Here is a 24,165-nt window from a genome sequence, read left to right as displayed (position 1 = left end):
AGCTCCTAAACATCCCATGAATCTTATGGATTTCTCCACTACTATTAGGCACATAGCTTTTGCTAAGGCAAAACCTCACTCAAGTCAGAACCTTGAAATATTTGCTTTCATACCTTGCCTTCTGCCATAGGTTCATATTTCAAGTTGCTCACTTATCAGTGTTGCTTATTTCCACTTTCAAAGGACTGCAAATGCCTTTAATAGTTCTGTATAGAGAGAATAGCAGTGGCATAACTGAGAGAAAACCAGATTTTATATTCTAACAGCATTTGGCTTGAAAGTGCAGTCATGACTTCCTCAAAACTGTTCAGAGTATAGCTACAGTCAACCAAATTCCAATCTGAAAAGGCTATAGTATTTGTTCCTTGACATTTTCAAAGTTCATGTGATCCTGAGCAATGATTAAAGGTTATCTCCAGAGCATATTGGGGATGACAGTTTCCCTAGTTTACAATAGTTCTGAGGCACAAATAAAGAGCATTGTATTAAAAATTTTTATTTTGTTTCTCACTCTGACCCTCCTTCAAATTTTTATGAAGTCTTAGTTTCCTAGGTTTAGGTGCTCTACTGACATGAAGGCAGCTGTTTCAGGGAAAGTGCATTGCTTGATTTTGAAGCAGTTCTTTTACTTGAGTTCTTTCTGATTTTGCCCTGTTTGAGAGCTTACCCTTCATCGCATATTATCCCTGAGGAGAATGCCTACCACAAAAGCCTTTTCTGAAGTTGCATTTCAGTGGTACTTCAAACTTTTAATAAAGGACTAAACTAACCAAATCATACAATGCCTCCAAGAGATAATTCATTATTATCATTACAGCAATAATTTTGGCTCTTTGCTCTTTCCACTAGAGCATGCTGAACTAAACCGCAAATACAAATCTCTCCTGACTGTAGTTGATCCTGGACTTCCAGCTCCTAAACCTTAATGATTTCATACCTATCCACACACTTCAGCTGATTCTTTTCATCTCTGTGTTTCCCCAACTCATACTTTCCCTCAGCTGTGGAGAGTTGTCATTTTCCCCCCTTAGGCACTATGTTTTCTGCCATTCCCTTACCTATCAATAACCAAAACTGAAAAAAAGATAAAACTTTAAATACTTGTGCCCATCTTCATTCTTTTAAAACACTGACTACTGATAGTTAAATCACCTACCACATCATGAACATACCTTGATATATATCAGAACCCTTTACAAATAGATGATACAGTAGCAAAACAATGAGAGCAACTTACCTATTTTGGTCATTTTTTACTTTAGTTCCTTTTCATAACTTGTCTTCCATTCTTATCTTTCAAAACATTGCAAAATTTGCTCCTGAGATGACACCATTCTCAGATCATCAGCCACTGTCATCTTCTTCCTTCCTTTCCTCTCATTTCTTCCCTCCTTCCTGCTGTCCCCACCTGCTCTTCCCCTTCTCCCCCTTCCTCCTCTTTGCCCTCTTCCTCCTCTTCCCCCTTCTTCTCACCACCATTATCTGCACTTGACACTAGCACTGGCATTAGACCCTCTGTTGAATCACTGTAGAATGATTTCTTTTTGCAAATAACTGTAGTCAACCGTGGGAAGAGGAGCAAGGGTGATTTAAGCAGTTTCTAGCTCCTAAGAGAGTTCGCAACTCAAAACAGGAAAGTGGGGAGGGGTGGCAGAGGAACAGTAATCATCATCCACCAAAATTATTACTTTAGGTGGTACTTACCAGCTCCAGTGGGAATTCTCCAACTGCCCTCAGCTCCTCCAAAATGGGCACTGGGGGCACTTCATCCTTAAAGCAAAATGTCCTCACTTGTTGCTCCCAGGTGATTTATGTTCTAATCAACCTAGGCCTGATCCAGTTCCTGACATGGTATTGGCTCTGTTCCAATGAGGTCATTAAGTGATTTCCCTCTTTCCTATTTAATTTTCTTTTCAGGCCAGGCAGTAGCCTTTGTAAAGAGTTTTCTCCCTGCCAGTTAAATAAGATCTTTTAAAGTGATGGCCTCACAGGGCTGCCTGTAGGAGATTTTAGCAATCCAGTTTAGATCCTGGATTCCATGTATTATAAAAGAAATATTAAGCACAAGTCTAGATGGAAGAATTGAGTGTTTATTCTGTGCAGAGCACCACTAGTTAGCCTGTCCCAAGCTCGCATGGAACATAGGAGAAATGTTTTATGAGCCAAGGTGCCAGAATAGATGAGTTGGTGACAATGGGGAGAGGTTGATTAAGTTACCTAGATCCCAAAGCCAGTCAGTGACAATAATTACGAAGCTCCTCACTTAATCTCAGTCTATTATTGTAGTTAATATCACTTCATTGGCCTCTACCCTATTAACGGGGTATAGGTAAAAATAAATTAAGGTCAAAAAGCTCAGAGAATCAATGGTCAGACTGGAGATTTCAGTCAAAAAGCATTCCATTCCTTCCTTTTCCCTTCATGCAGTCCCCTTTTCAAGGTTATCTTTATGACTTTAAATTAGGAAAAATGTATTTCATTTGTGTTAAATATAAAGCATTTCCCTTCTTTTCACCCAATAAGGGACATTATGAAACAGTATGGTGAAATGGAAAGAGCTCAGATCTGAGAGTCAGAGGAGCTGGTGGGTTTTATGGTGTTTTAAGTCTTTATTAAGAGGCAGGCATTGTACTAAATGCTGGGGTAGATTCAAGCTCATCAGGTTGGACATAGTCCATGTCTCACACGGGGCTCACAGTTTTAATCCCCATTTTACAGTTGGAGTACCTGAGGGCCAAGACCACGCAGCAGACAAGTAATGGAGTCAGGGCTAGAACCCAGGTCCTTCTGACTGCCTGACTGGTGCTTGTCCATTCTAATTCCAGTTCTGTCACTTGGCTGCTGTGTGACATTGGTCAAGTGCCTTAACATCTCTGTATCTCAGTTATCTCATTTATAAAATGGGGTTTACATATAATCTCCTACTTAGACTGTGAGCCCATATAGGATGGAGCAGTGTCTATCTTGATTATCTTGTATCTCCTCCAGTGCTTGGCATGTAATAAGTGATTATTATTATTGCTAATATTAGTAGTAGCACTATTGAATTAGGGCCAAAAAGTAATTTAAATTCAAATTCTAAATTTTTATGGCCACACTTTCAAATTCTTCATAGGAAAAATTTTGAAATCATCTACCTATGAGGGATTCTTCTATAAATGGGATTTAAGAAGAGCAACTCCAAACACCACTGGAACCTCAATAGTAAGACATCAAGTTAGTTATCATTCTGACAAATTGACGGGGTGGGGGTGGGGGGTGGCACCCTCCTTTCTGATCCCATTGGGTAATCAGTTTATGAAGTGAAGTACGATATTGAATTACCTTTTTTAATTTAACTTTTCATTATTTGGGCATTCATGACCACAAATGTTACAACAGGCTATAAAATGCTACAGCCCATTTTAAGATCCAGCCATTGTGATTTTCTGCCTGACTTCCTACTGCATTGAATTCTACCAATTAAGAGTTTCCTCCACTTGGTGTGAATGTACTGCCCTTTAATTTCACTCTCTCCTTTTATTGTGATATTAAACAATAAATTCTGAAGACCTCAGTCTCTCAACAACATCCACCTCTCTCAGTTTGAAAGCTCATTTACCAATCAAGTCAATCAATTCAAGTGTTTGAAATGCCCCTGAAATAAACCTTTATGCACAATACCTCAATTTTCCATTTTGGCTAAAAGAGTTTAGTTGGGATCTGGTATCCATCTGGTAAGGTGGATCACTGAGAAAAGTCACTGGCTAACTCATGCAATGGAGAAACAGAATATAACATCAAGATGATTGACAGAAAAGAGCTAATAACCACATGCAATATGATTGATTGATCAATTGATTGACAAACTCTGAATCAAAACAATTGATGGCAATCTAATTAGACTTTGCAGGATCCATGTCATTTGGATCATCATCCTGGCCTTGACTATGTAGGCTGACTTTTTACATTACATAGACAGCAATTCCCTTTATAATGCTTCTCTTATAGCACGCTTTCAGGAATTGTGCTGCTGAATTTTAATGCAGCCATTATTTGCTGTGCTCACTCATTTTGAGATAACACTGAAAAATTACCTTGGCTAAAGTATTTCCAAACTCCTCTCAACAAAACACACTGTTTTGGAGGGAATTTGATGAACTGAATAGAGTCAATGTTGCCCATTCAAATACAACTATGCAAAATAGGTGCCATAATAATAATAATATTAATAATAATAATGATCATATTTGTTAAGCTCTTACTCTGTGCCAGGCACTAGAGCTAATGATAATGAAGTCTCTATATTTTTAGTAACAGGTTCCATTTCAATTCTTTTATTTTCCACACAAATTCATGTTATTGAATCAACTGGATTCATTGTGTTTCTTTTTTAATATATTGATATTGGGTTTGCCCATTGCTTTTGGATCTTGGGAATGCAAATTATGCACTTTATATTTTTGCTGTAGGAAACTACATTTCATTTAGTGCTCTTTCATAAAATATTTTTCCTGGAACCAATTAAGAAATCTAACTGGAGTGTAGCAGTATACACATAGTCAGTGATGACCAGAAATGATGAAACAATTTCAAGGGATTGGGGCTTGAAGGTAAAATCTCTTTTTCAGCTAGTTGTAAGGTAGTAGTTCTCTTTGAATAGTTAAAACACAGAGGTGGTCTCTTCTTCCATGGAAAGAAATGGATCTTCACTCATGTGGTGTGAAAATGGTAGCAATGATTTACCCTCACTGACACAGGGAAATGGATAGAACCTCTTCCTGTCAGTTCACTGTGCTTCTGGAGACCCAGGTCTCCACGAACGTAAGGCATGTAAAAGGGTGTTGAGTTGCTTTCAGACTTCTAGTTTCCATCAATCAATCAATGCTATTTACTGAGCATTTACTGTGTGCAGAGTAGTGTACAATGCACTTGGAAGAGTACGATACAACAGAGTTGGTAAACTTGTTCGCTGCTCACAGGAGCTTGCAGTCTAGATCAGGGTCCAAACTGAAGAAAAGGTCTATCGCAACGAGTTGTCCAATCTTCCTTTTAGCTGCAAGATCTGGGCCACGAAGAAACCACATTTGTTTCTTGAGCAGTTCCACTAAAATCATTAAGGTCCCCACTTTGAAGAAGCAGCAAGGTGTAGTGGATAGAGCATGGGTCGGGGAGTCAGAAGGTCATGGGTTCTAATCCTGATCCTCCACTTGTCTGCTTTGTGACCTTGGGTAAATTACTTCACTTCTCTGATCCTCAGTTACCTCATCTGTAAAATGGGGATTGAGACTGTGAGCCCTAAGTGGGGCAGGGACTGTGTCCAACCTGATTTGCTCATATCCGCCCCAGTGCTTGGTAGAGTGCCTGGCACATAGTAAGTTCTCAACAAATTCCATTATTTTTATTACCAGTAATAATAAAAATAACACTTTATTATGACAAGGCATTTTTATTATGACAAGGCATTTTCAAGAATAAAGAAGTTTTGGAATGTACCCATTCTCCTTACATCAAAATAACATTTACTTTAACAAAATTATGTTGGTAGTTTACACGAGAATTAATGAATGTCAGCAGAATATCCAAACACTCTATGGCAAGTTAATTTGGGAAACCGGAAAGCAAGGAAGGCAGAAGAAATGTTTTAAAAACACAGTGAAACAAAGCCTCAGTTAATGCTTCATCAGAGTTGGAAAGTGAAAGTCAATTGCTGAGGATAAACCAACTTGATACACTGCTATCATCACCAGTACAAACATCAAATCATCATCAACCTAAATTATCATCATCACACTAATAATGGATTTGTTAAACACTTCCTATTGACCAAACACTTTGCTAGGTGCTGTGACAGATATATGATAATCAGATGAGAAAAGGAGTGGCTCTCGACCAAATATCATGAAGAACGAGAGACTGGGAGGAAAAAGAGAAACAGCAACAGATGCTGTAAATATTAAGAACAACAATACAAGGCACAGATTTTTCATAGAGAAAACGAAGCCAGGACTGTGGGTCCCACATTAACTTTTCAGCCACACACACGGTCATCCCCGAGTAGATACTTGGTGTTGGAAGAATATTCCGAATTCTATCTTGGTGTTTTATTCAACCGTATGGTGAAAACACACATTCGAGCAGTACTGACTGTATTTGTAACTTCCTATTCTCTGCAGTCATTATTTCAGAAGAAGTTTAACAATTACCATAGTTAGATCTGTTTTTAATATGAATTCATTTAACAAATTAGTCAAATGCTGGTACCTGCAACATAAATCAATGAGGCTTTCTGAAATAGTTAGTATGCAAGGAGACTATAAGCGGGTGATGAATTTTGATTTTAAGAGAGCGGGTTTCTGCTAATGAGTGAAATATGATAGGCTTAGAAGGAGATCAGAAGTACATGAACTTAGATACTGCCCTAATTAAGTATCTGCCATTTTTTAATCATAATTAGCCCTCTTACAGGTTTTACGTGCCCTTTGTGTCCTTGTTCATAAGATCAGTAAGAAACTATTAATGGTTTGGTGTCTAATGCCTATATTAGAACCAATTGTCTTTTCTGAACTTCTATTATCTGGGATACTAAACCACAAAGAGAAATATGACAACACACTGAACTCAGTACACAAGAAACACATTCATACATAATTTAGAAATTCTTTATTTCTTATTATTAATCTTTAAAGCCATAACCTTTGGTTAGGGCCTGCCAGAGGTCATACATTTTGTGACTTACAAGTAATACAATTTATAAAGCTGCATAGCTGAATAAAATGATATTTTTATTAACATGTATATGTTCAAACTATTTTTATGACACGATTCAGGGAATGCGGTCCACATTTACCACTTTGGGAAGCAATGATTATTCTTTCTTTCATTTAGCCTTGTCATCTAGATGATTCTTTCTAATTAATGAGGTCCACAATTTAAAATGAATGGCAAGCAGTTAAGTCAAGTCCACTATTAAAATGGTAGCATGTTCTCGGTTAATGCTTCACACCATCTTATGATAAAGGGGAAACGTGTAAAAGCAAGCTCTCTAGATTTCAGTGTGGAAATAACTTTCTTCACATGCTTGTATGTACTATCAACATCCTCATTTTAAAGCAGATATCTAATCTCCAAAATGCCCAGGGCTAAATCTTTACTCCTCTAATAAATCCAGGAGCACACAATTTACCTTCTTTCATTCAGAAATCCTCTGGAATATAAGGGAGGATTCTTCATTGTCCATCTTTCAGAAGAGACACTGGTGCTTCCATGCCCCCGACAACCCCAAATACCCTCAATCTCTTCTCTTGTCAGTTCTTACCCACTCCTTCCATTCAGCTGATTTCCCCTTTTCGCCATTTCAGTCAATCATATTTATTGATCGCTTACTGTGTGCAGAACAATGTACTAAGCACTTGGAAGAGTACAATATAACAATATTATAGACACGTTCCCTGCCCACGTTGAGCTTACACCTCATTTTTCTGCGCTTGAAGATGCCTGGAAATGTTCTGAGCATTACAATTAAAATGTACATACTGGGGAAAGATGCCCTTTCCCGTTACATTTCCCAGAATCCTTGGAATTGGGAGTTGGTAGGACTGACCAATAGGTATTAGATATCTTCAACAAATGAGTGAATTTAGGAGAGCTTTGAAATTCAAGAGAGGAATATTTTCTCTCTCTTTCTTGTTTTCCCTCTTTTTCTTTCTCTTAACAGTTTTTCTTTCTGCCTCCCTTTCACCCTCTTCTTCATGACTTTCTCATCGTAACAACTCTTTTGGTCTCTGTCTTCTCTGTCTCTCTTTTTCTCATGTAGATATGCTTTTGACTAGGAACAATATTAATGAGGCTGCTTCATAATTGCAGGCCCCTCCCTTCTTCATTTTACCATTTCAATAAAATTTGAAATGTCTATTTTTGTAGAAGGAGCATTAACCTCACACTTGAGTTCATTTATAACTTTGTTTTTTTCTCAAGGTTTTTTCACTGCAATCTTGTAAAATATTGCCTCCTTTCTCCTTAGTAACCTTTAATTGGTGCATTGTCTTTGTGTGGTCCTTTAGTTTGCGTCTCAGGATTCAACTGATTCAGCATATTCCTATGCACTCCCTCCCTTGTCTCCATTGTCTGAAGTCACAGGAACTCTTGCTGGCTTTTCTTCAGAAAAGCAGGGTGGGCTAAATTTTCATTAGTCTGCTTTACAATGGTTTCTTCTATTCCACTGAATAGGATGTTTTCTCTCTTAATTTATCCAAAATTATTCAGTGCTGAAGGCTCCAGAGAATAGATTTTATTTAAATTTAAATAATATAATAGAAAGCTACTGTTGCTCATAAACTCAACACTACACATTGTGGAGTGAACAGTTTTAATTCCCTTCCTTTTATTTCAGTGACTTCAATTCCTGAGAGATTGTGAAGTCAAGTTTTAAAGACAGGCATGATGCATTGGATTACGATTACAATCCGCCCTTTTTCTCTCCATCTAAACTGCTGCCACATTAATAGAATCATTCAGCCTATTCCCCTCTGGAATACTGCATCCACCTCCTTGCTGACCTCCCAGCCTCCTGTCTCTCCCCGCTCCAGTCCATACTTCTCTCCATTGCCTGGATCATTTTTCTTCAATAACATGCAGGGCAGGTCTCCCCATTCCTCAAAACACTCCAGTGTTGTCCATCCACCTCCCAGTAAAACAAAAATTCCTCACCACTGGCTCTGAAGCCCTCAATCACCTTCCCCCTTCAATCACCTTGCTACCCTCTTACTATAACCTAGTCTGCACAGTTCCCTCCTCTACTGCTAACCTTCTCACTGTGTCTCTATCTTGTCTATCTCCCCACTGAGCCCTTGCCCAAATCCCAGTTATGGTCAGGAATGCCCTCCCTCCTCAAATCTGACAGAGAATTACTCTTCCTCACCTTTGAAGCCTTATTGAAGGCACATCTCCCCCAAGAGGCCTTCCCTGATCAAGCCCCCCCTTTCCTCTTTTCCAACTCCTTTCTGCATCACCCTGACTTGTTCCCTTAGTTCGTTCCACCTCCCAGCCCCACAGAACTTATTCATATATCTGTAATTTACTTATTTATATTAATGTCTGTCTCCACCCCCTAGGTGTAAACTCCAACCGGGCAGGGAATGTGTCTGTTTATTTTGGTATTGTACACTCCCAAGTGCTCAGTACAGTACTCTACACCATGGGAAGTGCTCAATTAAACAACTGAATGAATGGATGAATTGCATCATATCACATTCTTCTTGACTCCTCCTACTTAAATAATAATAATAATAATGTTGGTATTTGTTAAGCGCTTTCTATGTGCCGAGCACTGTTCTAAGCGCTGGGGTAGACATAGGGGAATCAGGTTGTCCCACGTGGGGCTCACAGTCTTAATCCCCATTTTACAGATGAGGGAACTGAGGCACGGAGAAGTTAAGTGACTTGCCCACAGTCACACAGCCGACAAGTGGCAGAGCTGGGATTCGAACTCATGAGCCCTGACTCCAAAGCCCGTGCTCTTTCCACTGAGCCACGCTGCTTCTCACCATATGACTGCAGAGGCTAGACCATGGATGGTGTTCAATCTAATTAGCTTGTTTCTACTCCAAACCTTAGGACAGTTCCTGACACACAGTAAGCAATTAACAATTACCATAAAAAACAAACAAAAAAATTGAAAGAATGTGATTATTCACTCAAAAATGTGAGTATTCACTCAATCATATTTATTGAGCACTTACTGTGTGCAGAACACTATCTTAGGTGCTTGGGAGAATACAATATAACAATAAACAGGCACATTCCCTGCCCACAGTAAACTTACAGGCTAGAGGATGGTAGATACACGAGTAGATACAAGAAAATCAGGTTTTCCAACAAGGGGCTCACAGCCAATCCTCATTTTACAGATGACAAACCTGAGGCACAGAGAAGTTAAGAGGGAAATAGAGAAGCAGTATGCCCAATAGGAAGGGCATAGGCCTCGGAGTCAGGGGACCTGAGTTCTAATCCTGGTTCTGTCAATTCCTTGCTGTGTGACATTGGACAAATTGCTTGAATTCTCTCTGCATTAGTTTCCTCAACTGTACAATGGAGATTCAATAACTGTTCTGCTTCCTACTTGGAACATGAGCCCCATGAGGGACAGTGACTGTGTGCAACCTAATCGACCTGTACCTATCACAGGGCTTCGAACAGTGTTTGACACATAGTAAGTGCTTAATAAATACCATAAGAAAAAGTGACTTGTCTAAGGTTACACAGCTGGTAAGTGGCACTCAGGTCCTCTGACTCAAGCTCTTTTCACTAGACCTCACTATTTTTCAATAGAGAATAAATGTAACTGTGGAAGCTAAACTTTCCAAGGAAAATTTTATTTTGTGATTTAGAATACAGTACATCGGAAATGATCCTACCATTGCAAGAAATCTAATCACCTCAAATATTAGAAGAAAATCCCTACTAAAATCATTTAGCTTTTACTTTCCTTTACATTTTAACTGTGTACAGATAAATTCATGCCATCATCAGAATAATCTGCCTTATTAATTCATTTTAATATCCTTCAAGTCTTTGACTATGCTTTCATTTTCTTTTTTTTCAGACTTCTTCACATCAAAGTTTTTATATATCTAACATTTCTTTATCAATGTTCCCCTTTTTCTCCTATTGAAAACAGGTAAAAACTACTCTCTTGTCTAACCCCTCATTTAAAGGTTTTCATAAATTGAACTAAAGGGTTACAAACTTCCTATCACTCAGACATTCCAGAGCCAAAAGATCCCATAACTATTGAAGGAAAATACTCATTACCCTCTGCATTTAATGCCAACCACTGGGAACCGTATTTCCCTTTTATAAACGTTTAATACAGTGCTCTGCACACAGTAAGCGCTCAGTGAATATAATTGAATGAATGAATAAGCTCCTTCTTCCTTTTGGGCCAAGCACATCATATAGGCTGGAAAATTTATTCCAACTCCCACTCCTGGAATCTCTTGCTCTCCTATATAGCTCAAGGAATGATCTACAATGTTTGGCCCTAGCCTGATTTCGGATTGTGAACTCGGTTTCCTTTGAAGGGGCTTTCACTATCCAGTTAAGATTGAGTCTAAACAACTGAGAAGCTTCAGCTGCATGTCAATGTAGTGTGAAAGTAGTAAGAAACATCATAAGATAGTGGATAGACCAGGGCCCTGGGAGGACCTGGATTTTAATCCTGGCTCTTCCACTTCTCTAGTGTGTGACCTTCTCCAAGGCACTTCACTTCTCTGTGCTTTGGTTACTTTATATGTAATAATAATAATAATGATAATGATGGCATTTGTTGAGCGCTTACTATATGCAAAGCACTGTTCTAAGCCCTGGGGTAGATACAAGGTGATCAGGTTGTCCCATGTGGGGCTCACAGTTTTAAACCCCATTTTACAGATGAGGTGACTGAGGCACAGAGAAGTGAAGTGACTTGCCCAAAGTCACACAGCTGACAAGCGGCCGACCGGGATTAGAACTCAGAACTCTGACTCCCAAGCCCAGGCTCTTTCCACTGAGCCACGCTGTTTCTCTATGTAAAATTGGGCATAAGACTGTGAACTTCATGTGGGACATATGCGATGTCTAACTTGACTAGCTTGAATCTACCCCAGTGTTTAGTACGATGCTTGGCACATAGTAAGCACTTAACAAATGCCATTTAATAAAAATGACTGCTAAGAGGTGCTGAGCTGCTGCTGGAGTCTAAGTTTAGTGGTGAAAGGGCTGAGCTGGGTAACTGTTTCCTTCTAAGTGCAATTCAAGGTGTTGACAAGGTTATAAATGCAAAGGCTCTGGGCTCCGGATCCTTGTAGAAACTGCCTTGCTCTCGAGATACCCTCGTGGCAGCTGAGATCAGCTTGCTCGCTCTAGTTGGCAGTTTACAAATTTCCTCTCCAGGGAATTAGAGAAAGATGTTTTCTGCAGACCTGTTGCTTTCAGGAAACGCCCTGCCTGTCTTCAGCATCCCTGGCAAGACTCACCTTTCACACTGACCTTACCTCGAAATCGACACTCTGAAATAGGGACTCTGATTGCTTTTTCTTTGCCTCTCCCTTTTCAAATAATTTTAACGAATGCTTTAATATCTATTGTGCATGGAGTGAGCATGGAATTAGGAGACTTGCATTCTAGCCACAGTTCTGCCTTTGGAGGGGAAGGGTGAATGAAAACAACACTTACCATTTTGCAGTGTGCTGCAGGGCCATCTTTGGACTCATTCAATCAGTCATATTTATTGAGCCTTTCTCATGTGGGACAACCTGATTACCCTGTATCTACACCAGTGCTTAGAACAGTGCTCTGCACATAGTAAGCACTTAACAGATGCCAACATCATTATTATTATTATTCACTCATTCATTTATTGAGCACTCACCATAAGCAAAGCACTGTACTAAGCACTTGGGAGAGTGCAACAATAAACAGACATATTTCCTGCCCACAACAAGCTGACTAGCTAGAGGGGGAGACAGACATTAATATAAATTAATGAAGTATACCAATACCTAAGTGTTGTGAGACTGGGAGAGGGGAACTGGGAGAGGGGAAGACAAGCAGCGTGGCTTAGTGGAAAGAGCATGGCTTGGGAGTCAGAGGTCGTGGGTTCAAATCCTAGTTCTGCCACTTCTCTGCTGTGTGACCTTGGGCAAACCACTTAACTTCTCAGTGACTGCATCTGTAAAATGGGGATGAAGACTGTGTGAGCCCCACTCAGGACAACCTGACTACCTCAGTGTTTAGAACAGGGCTCGTCGCATAGTAAGAGCTTAACAAATACCATAATTATTATTTATTATTAACAAAGGGAGCAAGTCAGGGTGACACAGAAGGGAGTGGGAGAAGACCAAGGGGGGGCTTAGCCAGAGAAGACCCCTTGGAGGAGATTTGCCTTCAGTGAAGCTTTGAAGGGGGTGCAGGGTGGGGGGATTCAATTCAATTCAATAGTATTTATTGAGCACTTACTATGTGCAGAGCACTGTACTAAGCGCTTGGAATGAACAAGTCGGCAATAGATAGAGACAGTCCCTGCCGTTTGACGGGCTTACAGTCTAATCGGGGGAGACGGACAGACAAGAACAATGGCAATAAATAGAGTCGAGGGGAAGAACATCTTGTAAAAACAATGGCAACTAAATAGAATCAAGGCGATGTACATTTCATTAACAAAATAAATAGGGTAATGAAAATATATACAGTTGAGCGGACGGGTACAGTGCTGAGGGGACGGGAAGGGAGAGAGGGAGGAGCAGAGGGAAATGGGGGGAGAAGAGGGTTAAGCTGCGGAGAGGTGAAGGGGGGTGGTAGAGGGAGTAGAGGGAGAAGGGGAGCTCAGACTGGGAAGGCCTCTTGGAGGAGGTGAGTTTTAAGTAGGGTTTTGAAGAGGGGAAGAGAATCAGTTTGGCGGAGGTGAGGAGGGAGGGCATTCCAGGACCGCGGGAAGACGTGGCCCAGGGGTTGACGGTAGGATAGGCGAGACCGAGAGACGGTGAGGAGGTGGGCGGCGGAGGAGCGGAGCGTGCGGGGTGGGCGGTAGAAAGAGAGAAGGGAGGAGAGGTAGGAAGGGGCAAGGTGATGTAGAGCCTTGAAGCCTAGAGTGAGGAGTTTCTCCCTAGAGGGAGAGTAATTGTCAGTCAGATTTGAGGAAGGAGGGAGTTCCAGGCCAGAGGCAGGACATGGGTGAGGGAACGGTGGTGAGATAGACAAAACTGACATACCATGAGAATTTTAACGTTAGAGTGAAGTGCGCAGGCTGGGTTGTAGTAGGAGAGCAGTGAGGTGAGGTAGGAGGAGGACAGGTTATTGAGTGCTTTAAAGTCAGTGGTGTGGAGCTTACTGGTGAGAGGTTTACTGGATTAAGCCCTGCATTAAGCACTTGAGGAGAGTACAATATAATAGATCTGGTAGACATGTTCCCTGCCCATAGCCAGCACCCCCAGTGGGAAGGTTGACAGATAACCTTGTCAACACCACCACAATCAATTCCTCTGTCCTGGGTTTTGATGACCCAGCTTCAACAGTCCTTCCTGATGTAAGACCTTATTGTCATCATGCGGGCAGAGTAAATTTCATTACCTAATGAGAAATTAAAATGGGCTTTAATCCCTTTTGTCATTCAATTAATGTGCTTTGAATAAAGGTCCGCAAGCCCAAATAAGCATAGCAGCTTTATTTCAAAGTGAGAGGGCATTGAAAGAAATAAATCCACTAACATTCAACAGTAGTATCATAAAAGATTGAATTAGAAGGTCTTTACAGCAGGGTTTTCCTACAGCTTACAATGGAAGGAGAGACAACAGACATGGGTGGTATGCATATAATGGGAAGAGCAACATTCCCTCTCCCCTCCCCCTTTCGTATTGTATCCTCATTCTTCCGCCTCCTTGGTGATCCTAAAATATCAGATTATCTGCCAGGGAAGGAGTACAGATCCTCCATACTTTCACGCTTTCATTCATTCAATCGTATTTATTCAGTGCTTACTGTGTGCAAAGCACTGTACTACTCGCTTAGCACTGTACTAAAAAAGAAGCACATTACCTAGTGGAGTCAGAAGGACCTGGGTTGTCATCCTGGCTCTATTACTTCTCGGCTGTGGGACCTCGAAAGAGTCACTTAACTTCTCTGTCCCTTAATTACCTCATCTGTAAAATGGGAATAAAGACCATAAGGCCCATGTGGGTCAGGGATTTTGTCCAACCTAATTAGCTTGAATCTATCCTAAAGCCTTGTACAGTGCTTCACACATACTAAGCACTTAACAAATACAATTTAAAAAAACACCACTCAGGCAATCAAAAGTCCTGCTCAAGTACTCATCTGCTGGTGATAAATATCTGTTCACAGAGGTTAGGACAAATACGTTTTTGGAGCAAACAAAGTACATAACCATGATCCTTCACTTGATAGAAAATGTGGTGGAAATAATTGCTCAGTTGAGAAATACTGGTTTTGCTCTTTGTACATGGGGTCAATGGGTTGTAGAATACTACATTCATTTGTTCACTTCATTCCTTGTTCAGGGTTGGCTCAATAACCCTTAATTTGTCTGTGTCACCATTCCTGCTTTTTGATTGCAAGTTTGTAAAATAAAGAGACCAACTAGCTTTATTATAGGCAGGGAACATGTCCACTAAGTCTGTTGTAGCATACTCTGCCAAGCACTTAATAATAATAATAATGATGATGATGACATTTGTTAAGCACTTACTATGTGCCAAGCACTGTTCTAAGCACTAGGGTAGATATAAGGTAATCAGGTTGTCTCCTCTGGGGCTCACAGACAATCGCCATTTTACAGATGGGATAACTGAGGCACAGAGAAGTTAAGTGATTTTCCCAGAGTCACACAGCTAATAAGTGGCGGAGCAGGGATTAGAACCCATGACCTCTGACTCCCAAGCCCGGGCTCTTTCCAATAAGCCACTCAGTGCTCTGCACATAGTAAGAGCTCAATAAATACCACTGACTGGTTGATTGAAACAACTCAGCACTATACGCCAAATCAGTGTGGTCTAGGAAGTCAATCAACATGTCTGGTTTTGTTGAACTTATAATAGAGCTCCATCACAAATTCAGGGATCAATTTGCCCAGAATAATTAAATATTGGCTGGACACCAGATGTTTCTTAAATTTTGCTTAAAAACTGGATATATTTACATATATTTAAATTATATATTACAAAATATTTATTTATATTAATTCCTGTTTCCCTTCTAGACTATAAGTTAATGTGGGCAGGAAACGTGACTACCAAGTCCGGTGTACAGTACTCTCTCAAGCGCTTATTACAGTGCTCTGAACAGACCAAGCCCTCAATAAATACCACTGATAATTGATGATGTTATCAATGTTGAAATATCTTCTACTGAGTCACAAAGTGAACCATAATGAAATTAAATGAAGAAAATTACAAAATGAACTATTTTCCAGTCAGGAAGGTCTGAATTTAGAGGATTTTGAAGCAGAGTGTAAATGGTCTGCAATTTCAGACAGTCTCAGAACTGTTACCTTTAAAGTGAGTCCAGAAGAAGGGTGTTAGGGAATGATTAGGGGAAGAGTGAGGAAAACCCTGGTGGTACTCGAGAAGGAGGTGAAGGAGGGATTGACAGGGTAGTGGATGGACTGTCCAAGGTGAAGAGCAGTGAGACATGATGAGTGTTGAAAGCAGAGGGATGTACAGAGGATAAAATCCCTGATGGAAGGTTTAGGGATTCAGTCATTTCACAAGCACCGAAGCATCAAGACTCAGGGATGCTGGGTTGTTCATATGAGGAAACTGGATGATATCAAGATGCCAGTTCATTTGGTGTCAGAAGGGGAATGTGAAAGCCACAGTTGCAAGCCCACTGCAGTACTGTTTGAAGGGACACAGTATTAGATCACTCAGTGGCTCACACAGGTGAAATTCAATCAGAGGAGGTTTGACTTTTTTTTTAAAAAAAACATTTAGAGATTCGACATCAAGAGCTGACGGCAGTAATTACTGTCAGAAGAAGAATAGACTACATACATAATTACCATAGAAGGTTCTTTCACTCAGACATTATTTTTTAAACAAAGTACCCAAGGGAAAAGTATGGGAAACTATCAAATCTGAGGATGTGGACAACAATACTTTAGCAAATTCAAAGAGGGAGAAAAGGTGTGAGCAAAGGCACAGAGATGGGGAGTTTGAGAGTAATGATGTGAGAAAGTGAGTTTGGAGGAAGAAGGACTGTGGGCAGGATGAGGAATAATGGGGGCCTAGAAAGAAGAGCCAGGCCCTGGGAGTCAGAGAAGCTGGATTCTAATCTCAGCTCCATCACTTGTTTGTTGTGTGTGTTTGGAGGCAGGGAAATCAATGAGAGGGTCGACAGGGCAATTTATGTGCCTAACACATAGTAAGCCCTTAACAATTACCATAAAAAAATGGCAAGCTCTTGAATCAGGTTTCTTGTAGAAATATAGTGAAAAAAAATCTAGCAGGAGTGAGAGACTGATTTTCAGTCCCTGTTTCCTCCAGTGCAAGTCTCTCTGTGGAAATGGGCTGTGCAGATTTGAAGAGGTGACTTGGCCATAGGAGCCTGAAAATTGACTTCAGCCCCTGAGTGATCTGCTATCTGGAGGCCAGAAAGACCTGTTGTTTCTCCTTACTTGACCTTATTCATTCCCGAGGAGGGACTTAGGCAGGATTTGGTCCAAAAGGGAGAAAAGGGAGCAATCAAACACTACCTTCCAATGCTCAGCTAAATCTCAACAGAGAGGTCAGAGGAAATCCTTAATTTTAATTAAAGTCTGCAAGATTGACAAAAAGCTTGCAAATTCCAAAAGGATATGCTCCCAAAAGACAATAAGTGCTCCTACAGATTTCTGATATGCGTGACAGAAATCCCTCTGTGAATTTGATATCACAGCCTCAGGGAAGCGGTTTCACCGTGAATGTTGGACACTGTGGTGATGGAGTAAGCAAATCTGTGAGTCACTTTTGCCTAGGGCTGACCAGAAAATGCTCTTGGCATAATTGGTGCAGAAAACATTATACTGGGCCCTGGTCTCACGCTAAACAATGGAGTGCAGGAAGGATAGTAAAACCCAAAGAAGAAATGATATGAACATTTCCTAAATGTTATAAGTGAATCTGAAGGGAATGCAGGTGTGTGTGTTTCAGATTTTTAGGATGTTGGTTGAATTTTCCTTCACTCATTGTGTCAAAGCTTCATCTGAATTTCATGGAGCAGCTTCAGGATGGTCTTTTGTTTGATGCCACTATCTACCTGGTCTTGCTTCTTTTTTTAAAGGTATTGGTTAAGCGCTTACTGTATTCCAGGCCCTGTTCGTAACTTTGAGATAGATACAAGATAATTAGGTTGGACAGAGTCCATGTTCCACATGGGGCTCACAGTCTTAATCCATATTTTGCAGATGAGGTAAAAGGCACAGAGAATTGAAGTTGCTTGCCCAAGTTCACACTCTTGGTGAACAAGTGGTGGAGGCAGGATTAGAACCCAGATCCTTCTAACTCCCAGGCACATGCTCTATCCACTAGACTACTCTGTTTCCTTGCTTCTAGTTTACTGCTGTTGTCTTGAAATTTCAGGAAATTTAATTGAGTCCTGAGGGTCAGAGGACCTGAATTTTAATTCTGGCTCTGCTACGTACGTGCTGTGTGACCTTATGCAAGTCACTTAACTTCTCTTTACCTCAGTACCCTCATCTGCAGAATGGATTTTCAAGGCCTGTTCTCCTTTCTACTTAGTGAGCCCATGTGGAACTTGATTATCTTATATCTATGTTAGAGCTTAGTATAGTGTTTAACACATAGCAAGTAATTAACACCATTATTATCATTATTCTTCTTCACAAGTAGAATATCTCAGATTATTGAATGAATTTTCCACCTGATCTCATTAGGCTGCCTGGGTGTTCAGGCATTTAATGTTGGGTGGAACCGTAATGAGATCTAATGAATGGATTGTCCTAATGTTCAGATGTTAGCTTGGATCTGAGCCACTTGGTAATTTTTCCTCAGTCCTCTGCAAGTTTTCTGATGGGTATGGACATTCATACAGGCATTAATCTCTTCTGAGAGACTCAGGTCTAAGAGAAGCACATACTAGTGCCTTCCTCTCATTTTTCTTTTCATCAACTTCTTCTTCCTGCTCTCCCCTGCCTGAAGCAGCCTCCACTTTCATATCTTGCAGATTACTACTCTCCTCATCTTCAAAGCCCTAGTAAAATCACATTTCCTCCAGGAAGCCATCTATGACTAAAATCTCATCTTCCCATCCTATTTTCTTCTCTGATGCATCACTTAAGTATGCAAATCCCCACTCCCTGAATACTTAGGTTCTCACCGCACAGTTTCTCCCCACAGTTTTAAACCAGGGTCTTCACCTACCTGTAATTTATTTTCGTGTCTGTCTCCCATGGAAGCTTGTAAGATCCTCAAAAAAGCAGCAGTGTGGCTTCGTGGAAAGAGCCTGGGCTTGGGAGTCAGAAGTCATGGGTTCTAATTCCAGCCCTGCCGCTAGTCAGCTGTGTGACCTTGGGTAACTTACTTAATCTCTCTGTGCCTCAGTTACCTTATCTGTAAAATGGGGATGAAGATTGTGAGCCCTACGTAGGTCAATCTGATTACCTTTTATCTACCCCAGTGCTTAGAACAGTGCTTGGCACATAGTAAGCACTTAACGAATAGCAGCATCATTATTATTATTGTTCTTAACTCTTTTCTACCCTCCCAAGTGATTAGTACCTTATTCTGCACAGATTTAGCACATGCTATTGATTGATTTAGAGAGTTTGGCCATTTTCACTTCTTTTCAAATGTGAATGTTTTTGTCCATTCTGATGCCTTGCTTGTTAACCTTTCGGCTGAGATTATTTAACTTTTTGATGGACAGGAGATCTTGTAAGTTGTTCCATGTCCGGTTTCTTGTTCATGTTGCCCAGGGGTGATCCCGGTGAAGCTAGTGATACTAAGAAGCAACATGACCAAGTAGAAAGAACTTAACTGAATTAACACAGAGCTTAGAGTAATGCTTGGCACATAGTAAGTGGCTTAACACATATTATAATTATTATTAAGTTCTTGTTGCCTTCTTACTACAGGAAAATGATGTTGCTTGTGGAAGTGTGGTTCTCATCCCATTTAACCTACCCAGCTCCCAAAGCATGAACCATGTAGACACCTTGAGTTAATGGGAAAAGTTCACCTATCTATGTTCTTGTGGTTCTCATCCCATTTAACCTACCCAGTTCCCAATGCATGAACCATGTAGACACCTTGAGTTAATGGGAAAAGTACACCTATCTATGTTCTCCTCTGAATTTTACCTTCCTGCTTGATTTCTGTGACTGCCGAAAAAATTACTAACCCAGTACATAGTCCTGCTCACATATTTGGGTTAGCAAATCATATTATATCAATAACAATGATTAAGTACTTAGAACAGGCAAAGGGTTGTGAACAGGAGAAAACAAACCTCGCTGAGATCCCGTAAACTAAGAAGGCTATAGAATGCAAAAATCATGAAGAGGAATTGATATGCATCAATTGACATATGGTAATTCAACCCTCACTTTCAGAATTAGTTCTTCTGGCTACAAATTGACATATCAGGTACTGAAGAAAAACCCCAGAGATAACTAGTAGGAACAACACCCTCCTTCTAATCAACTTATTCCCAAAGAGTCAGTGTGAATTGCTAACTAGAAGAAATAATTAGCCCAATTTAAAAAAATTGAAATACAAAAACTTCTAGAATATTTATGGAGCTTCTATCCCTTAGACGAGTGCTATCCCCTCTTTTTGGGGGGGACACTCCAAAAACAACAAATGAAAGACTTCCAATCTCATTCTATTCATCTGAACCACAGCTGAAAGACCTGTTCAGGTTACCAATTTGTTCCACTAGTGATGATATTTTGCCCATAAAATTTGTGTGACCTACTATTTTACTATATTCCTATGATTGACATGTTTTATTATGGTATATATCCCTTGCAATAAATAGGTCAAATGATTTCAATTTTATTATTAATTACTCCTGAGATGCCTCATACAATTTCCTCTCATATGTCATGTTATTTTATTATTATCCTTGTTGATCATTAGATCATAACCCCCTGAGAATCAAAAGTTACCTGAATAGTTATTATTAAACATGCTGAAACCTGGAATTATTGTAGCACTGTTTCAGAAAGGAGAGTGCTAGTACCTGGAACATGTTTTTCTTGCTCTCTCCTGAAATATGAGGCTTGATTAGAAGACAAAAATGCATGAAAAAATGTTAATCTTTGCATCTGTTTATCTTGCTGATTAAAGGGCAAGTATAATAGTTACTGACTGTACTGAAGGATACTGAGATTTGAGTTTCACATATTTACTAGTGTAGGTAGACTTCCTGCAGACAGAATGTGCCAGGGGGTTGTTCGAAAATGTGTTCATATTTCTTTGTGCTTGCATGTTAGGGTTTATACGTTTTGATACTTTTTAACACGACACATTTTAAAATAGAGTGATAGTCATTACTGTTTTACAAATCATCATACAAATCAATAGGATCTTTACTAACTACTCATTAAAATTACTTTAAATTACCAAACTTATTGCTTAAGGTAAGTATTGAAATACTTTATATGGCAATTTTAAAACAAAGAAAACTATTCACTCAACAGGTGTTAAGCATATGGAATCCATTATGCCAGGAAATTGGGCAGATATAAAGTATCATAAAGTTCAAAAGTGATTTGGATATGAGACCCATAATATGTTGAGGAACGAAAATTAGAGATGTGAGGTGGTAGATCACTAATCATTAGAGTGGATATCAATCATCTGGGTTGTAATTCTGGTTCCTCCACCTGCCTGTTGTGTGACCTTGGGCATGGCATTAACGTCTCTGGGCCTCAGTTTCCTCATTTGTTCTCTTCCTATTTAGACTGTGAGTCCCACATGGGACAGGGAGTGTGTGTGACCTGATTATCTTACTATTCTAGGGCTTAGTGTGGTGCTTGGAACATAATAAGCTCTTAAAATAGTATTATCATTAATTATAGTCATCATTAATTATACAATGTCTACCTCTTAAATATTAACATCATCACTAAACCAATGTAATATGAGCATCAGCTTGCCTCACGTGACCTTTGGCAGATCCACATTCCATAAACTCTGGGCAAAAGGTTAATTGATGGGAGGAAAGGAATTGAATTCATTTCTTTTGGGCGCTCTGCCCAATTTCCTCTAGTCCAGGGGTGATGATTTGTAGGCCCTGGGCATTCAGAAACATGATAGATTTACCTCTCCTCTCAGCCATGAAACCTGTCAGCTTCTTCAAAATGAACAGCCTGCAACAGTTTTACTCTCAGTGTCCTAGTGGTAGTGTGAACTAAGTAGCCAGAAGAACTAATTCTGAAAGTGAGGGTTGAATTACCAATTTTAATAGCATTCTTATTTTCCTATTTGGCTCTGATCATTTTTGACCCATCTGAGTCAGATTTAAGCTTCGGAACTCAGCGCTTCAGACGTTGCAAAGTCAAGCGGTTGATCTACAGATATGTTTCTGAGTGTGCATGTTTTCTATATCCTGCATTAATTTCTATGTTGGTCATGGATCACAGTCATCAACCCCACTGCAGCATTTATAAAAAACAATCTCATCATCAACAATGTTGTTTCTGGATCCCAAAAGACCCAAACAAAATGACCTTCCTCTCTAAATAAGATACCCAAATATTAGTACTGTGATGGCTAGAAGAGTGATTCTCAAAAAGTTTACATTTCACTCTCTGGCATTACTAAGAAAAAAATGTTCAAGAATGATCTGTCAGAAAACATTAAGTTGAGAACTAAAACGCAATTTGGATAGAGTGTGATTGAAGACTAATGGGACAGTACCCTAAAGAGGCCATGAAACAATTTTTGTTTTAAAAGCAATCAATTTATCAATAGTGTTCTTAGACCACCTACTGTTTGCAGAACATGGAACTACTAGGAAAAGTCCAATATAATTTTCCTTTAGTCTTTCTCCAGGTATCTCCAGTCCCTTCATTGCCTAAATACAGGTGCTCTCTGGGGCTCAGGAACTTCAACCAAATATATCTCCTTTGTATTTTCCCAGTATTGAGCAATGTGTTCCACTCACTTAATTCTTATTTACTAAATCTAATTAACAGGTTTCAACATAAGAAATTGAGCTAGTTAAAATACGTAGAAAAACAATTCCTCCTTATTCTCTTTATTTTCTGGAAATCTTATGAAAATTTTGTTTGTCAGCAAATTCCAAGTGTGAATGTTAAGAGTACAACAGAAAATTAATTGGTAGATCAATTGCATTTATTGAGAATTTATTTTGTGCAGAGCACTTTCTAAGCTCATGGGAGAGCACAGTACAATAAAATGGGTGGATATGATCACTCTCCTCAAGAAGCTTATAATCTTGTAGACAAGAGGTGAGACAGTGATGAAGTTGAGGTAGAAAATGTAGCTTTCATAATAATAATAATAATGATGATGATATTTGTTAAGCACTTACTATGTGCAGGCGCTACTAATTATAATAATAATTCATTCATTCATTCATTCAATAGTATTTATTGAGCGCTTACTATGTGCAGAGCACTGTACTAAGCGCTTGGGATGAACAAGTCGGCAACAGATACAGTCCCTGCCGTTTGACGGGCTTACAGTCTAATCGGGGGAGACGGACAGACGAGAACAATGGCAATAAACAGCGTCAAGGGGAAGAACATCTCGTAAAAACAATGGCAACTAAATAGAATCAAGGCAATGTACATTTCATTAACAAAATAAATAGGATAATGGAACTATATACAGTTGAGCGGACGAGTACAGTGCTGTGGGGATGGGAAGGGAGAGGTGGAGGAGCAGAGGGAAAAGGGGAAAATGAGGCTTTAGCTGCGGAGAGGTAAAGGGGGGATGGCAGAGGGAGTAGAGGGGGAAGAGGAGCTCAGTCTGGGAAGGCCTCTTGGAGGAGGTGATTTTTAAGTAAGGTTTTGAAGAGGGAAAGAGAATCAGTTTGGCGGAGGTGAGGAGGGAGGGCGTTCCAGGACCGCGGGAGGACGTGACCCAGGGGTCGACGGCGGGATAGGCGAGACCGAGGGACGGCGAGGAGGTGGGCGGCAGAGGAGCGGAGCGTGCGGGATGGGCGGTAGAAAGAGAGAAGGGAGGACTTTTTTTAAGCATTTACTCTGTTCTAGATACTGTACTAAGATCTGGTGGATACAAGCAAATCAGGTTGGACACAGTCCCTGACCCCCATGGGGCTCACAATCTCATTCCCCATTTTGCAGAAGAGGTAACTGAGGCACCAAGAAGTGAAGTAACTTGCCCATGGTCACACAGCAGAGAAGTGGAGGAGACAGGATTAGAACCCATGACCTTCTGACGCCCAGGGCATGCCCTACTACACCATGTTGCTTCTCATTAATTCATATGAATGAATTCATATTCCATTTTATGAGATTATTAGATTTATTTTGCTCCAATTCTTTAAACGTCCCTATAAACCAGGTTTAAAATAAGCATTAATACATGTGATTTCTCTGAAATGTTTTCATTTAAATGTTTACTATGCCAGTACTATTTACTAAGCATACTCAGATGGATGCCACTGCTCTGGTTACCAGTCTAGAAGTTACACATGATC

At 40.1% G+C, this 24,165-nt stretch overlaps 1 long non-coding RNA gene across 2 annotated transcripts in view; it reads right to left on the bottom strand.

Annotated features, from left to right (window-relative positions):
• Nucleotides 1-24,165, bottom strand: part of LOC103171170 — a 387,560-nt gene that overhangs the window by 73,099 nt on the left and 290,296 nt on the right. The window contains exon 1 of one of the 2 annotated variants that reach the window (XR_003766030.2): nt 1,705-1,777. The exons of the other annotated variant lie outside the window; for it this stretch is intronic. This is a non-coding gene — a long non-coding RNA (uncharacterized LOC103171170). Of the gene's footprint in view, nt 1-1,704; nt 1,778-24,165 lie in introns of those variants that run through there. 2 annotated transcript variants of the gene reach the window in all.

This window comes from Ornithorhynchus anatinus, chromosome 18 (genome assembly GCF_004115215.2).
Source record: "Ornithorhynchus anatinus isolate Pmale09 chromosome 18, mOrnAna1.pri.v4, whole genome shotgun sequence".
Classification (NCBI taxonomy): domain Eukaryota; kingdom Metazoa; phylum Chordata; class Mammalia; order Monotremata; family Ornithorhynchidae; genus Ornithorhynchus; species Ornithorhynchus anatinus.
Note: the sequence above shows the minus strand (reverse complement) of the source record. Positions and strands in the feature narration are given on the sequence as shown.